Source organism: Alexandromys fortis, unplaced genomic scaffold (genome assembly GCF_014885135.2).
Source record: "Alexandromys fortis isolate MF-2015 unplaced genomic scaffold, M_Fortis_MF-2015_v1.1 scaffold_205, whole genome shotgun sequence".
Taxonomy (NCBI): Eukaryota; Metazoa; Chordata; class Mammalia; order Rodentia; family Cricetidae; genus Alexandromys; species Alexandromys fortis.
The window spans coordinates 47,039-49,993 of record NW_026068107.1 but is presented as its reverse complement, the minus strand read 5'-3'; the positions used below and the strand labels follow the sequence as shown (position 1 = coordinate 49,993).

Sequence of the window (2,955 nt, the reverse complement as noted above, 5' to 3'; positions counted from 1 at the left end):
TTGACTGGATGCAGACAGACTACTCCATCTCTATATTCAGTACAGTAGAGTGCATGAGCGTTCTCATCTGCCTTCCTCCCCTCTCCATGAGCTTTCTCTCCCCTTACTCTGCCTTCTAGTAGAACAGGGAGAAAACTGTGAACTCTCCATGCAGAACCAGCTCCTGGAGAAGAACCAAGTGTGGTGTGGTCTTGTCAGCCTGTTACCTAGCAAGAGTGACAAGATCATGTGGGACTCACCAGATGAGTCATTTCCTTTTCTCTTCCCATCCGTGTGACCAGCAGTGGATCGGTGATGGCTTATAAGAACACATCCCTGTTGAGCAGGTAGTAGCAATAGCAGCACACTGTGGAACAATGACATTAATAGACTCCCCAGATGACTGTACCCTGCATGGGTTCCTTTAAATGACCAGGACAGAAATGGAAGACATCCCCATCAGACCATTTCCCCGAATGGGCCATGCCTTACTGCATCACATTAGCAGGGAGTACTTATTAAAATGGTAGATATCTGGGTCCACAACAGACACTGAATCAAACCCTGGGAAGTGGGGTGTGGCATAGCCACTTCCTTCTGGTGGCTGTCCATGTTAAAACGTATTGCTAGTGGGTTTGATATTCTGTCTTCCAGGATATGGAGTCACAGACTGCTCAATTCCATACCATGTTCTCTTAAATACCAGTGTCTTACATGGCATATCAAATAGACAAATGAATTCGTTCATGTATGTTTATCCAGATAGTCACATACTGGCCTCTTTTGTGAGCTCCTTGTTCCTGCACTGAGAAGACTAGCAGGGGTCCTTGTATATTGTGTTAGATAGGTAAACTGTCAGTAAGCAGATGAAATCAGTAATCAGAGCAATTTCATGTATTATTTCTGTTTTAAAGATCATAAAGAGGATAGGAAATAGTTGAGATGGGCATTGTGGTACATGATTTTACCCCTCAAAGGTCTCAGAAGTTAGCATGTGATCTGAGTCCTGAATGACAAAAAGAAGCAAGGCTGTGCACAAACCATGTTGTGGGCTTGCTTGCCCCCATGGAGAACAGTGTATCTAAGAGCAGAGGACAAGGCCAGTGGCCAGAACCTTGAAGACAATGTGGACACTGCTTGGGGATAGGATAGAAAGGAAGATGTGTGTCGTTTTCAGCGGTGTATGACATTTGGATTATATGATCAGTGTGGAACGTAAGTTATGGAATTGACATGATTTGATTCCTTTTGGTGGAAGGTGACTTGGCACTGCATAGAGAAAGGCCTGAGGAGGGCGAGATGAGGGAGTGTGTGGAGACAGTGCAGATGTTTCAGAAGACAGGGGAGGGATGGAAGTGGATTGAAGGAGGGATGAAGCCATGCTGCAGTTATCAGCTGGAGAGCCGCCCTGAGCAGCCTTGTCTGGGAGAGGGCAGATAGCACATGTATGCGCTGTGCAATTTCCTTGTGGAGACGTTGCTCTAACATCTCTGGATTTGTCTGACCGCATGGAGACACAGTGCTTCCGTTTACTGACATCAGTTGTTCCGCGTGTTTTTGACACATAATAGTTTGAATACCCAAACTAGTTATTGTAAAACTCAGTAATTTAACAACGTGTCAGCTGATGAATAATTTTCAGATGTAAACTTTTCTAATTACAACTAACTGTAGCAGAATTTCCAAAAGAATAAGAATCTAACATTTGTCTAATGAAAGGTGAACCCAAAGTTTAATGTATCTTTGAAAATGGCTGTTATACAGCATGCACTGCTCTTGGCAGGTTTAGAGATGAAGCAAGTGAGTAGGCTTTAGGCAGAGTCAAGGTGAAATCAGTCTCTAGGTGCTGCAGCTACTGCTTGTCCCTATTCTTTCTCCAGAAGAAGACTGCCTTTAGAAATGCGTATTTTTAACAGGTGGGCGTGGCACAAACATTCACAAGGCAGAGGCAGTTGGATGTCTGAGTGCAAGGCCAGCCTGTAATTCCATTTGCATACATCAACATTAGTCTGCCACATATGCAGGAACTTGTGACTGGTATTTAAAGCAGGTAATAGCACATGAGCAGTGTGATGCTCTTATTTCACAGAGTGGGGAGTACAGCTCAGAGCAGAGGGTCTCACTCTGTTTTCTCCTCACACACAGACTCACACATATGCACACACCCACACATTGCATAAAGGATGTATATACCTTCTGTACTTTAGAAGTAGTCATTGTGTTCTGTTTCTGAACAATGAAATAGAAGGACAAATGGAATCGACTCTATGCTCTGTGCATGCCTCTGTGTGTGTGTGTGTGTGTGTGTGTGTGTGTGTGTGTGTTCGTATTTACACACAGAGCTCCACCATCTCTATCTAATGAGGCTGCTTTATGTTAGCCTTAGACTGGGATTGGTCTCCAATTTGATATACCTAAGATGTCAAGGTTTATGTGCCAGGAAATTATAATGAGGTGAAAAAACACTGCCTTATCTTCAGAGGTGAGGTCCCTTCAAGTCCAGGTCACAGCCAATGTTCCCTCCCTCCCAACCACAGACTCCACTGTGCCCAAGACTCTCGCTGATGTAGTTCCCACTATGGCCAGGAGGTGGCAATCAAACTACATGCCTACATTTATTTTCTTTAAAAGGGCTGATTTTTTATGGAATAGCAATGCTTTTTTAGTGTGTTTGGAAAGCTGGCACACATATAGAGCAGTTCCATTTATGGACTGCAGCAACTGTAGTGCTCCACAACTCACTTCATCCTCCCTGAGTGAAAAGTGGGCAGTGCACACGGGATACAGAGTGGTTGGTGCTCTGTAGAGAATATGAATGTGGTGGTCACATTGAATCCCCTGACAGTGGGATGGATGAATTTCCTAGACTTTCCATCCCCTCTCCAGGAGGCTGTGGTACAGCCCCCAGATGGCTCCCTGCCAGACAAGTTGTATCCTGGTCAGTCACTGCCATTGTGTTGCACCATGCCTGCTGGG

General features: G+C 44.8%; 2 long non-coding RNA genes across 8 annotated transcripts in view; one reads left to right on the top strand and one right to left on the bottom strand.

Annotated features, from left to right (window-relative positions):
• LOC126489716 (uncharacterized) overlaps positions 1–421 on the top strand; it is a 15,208-nt gene extending 14,787 nt beyond the window's left edge. For both annotated transcript variants that reach the window (XR_007588999.1, XR_007588998.1), the window contains exon 5: positions 123–421. This is a non-coding gene — a long non-coding RNA (uncharacterized lncRNA). The remainder of the gene's footprint in view (positions 1–122) is intronic.
• The window catches only part of LOC126489714 (uncharacterized), a 70,546-nt gene that overhangs the window by 42,959 nt on the left and 24,632 nt on the right, over positions 1–2,955 (bottom strand). The gene's annotated exons all lie outside the window — the stretch shown is intronic.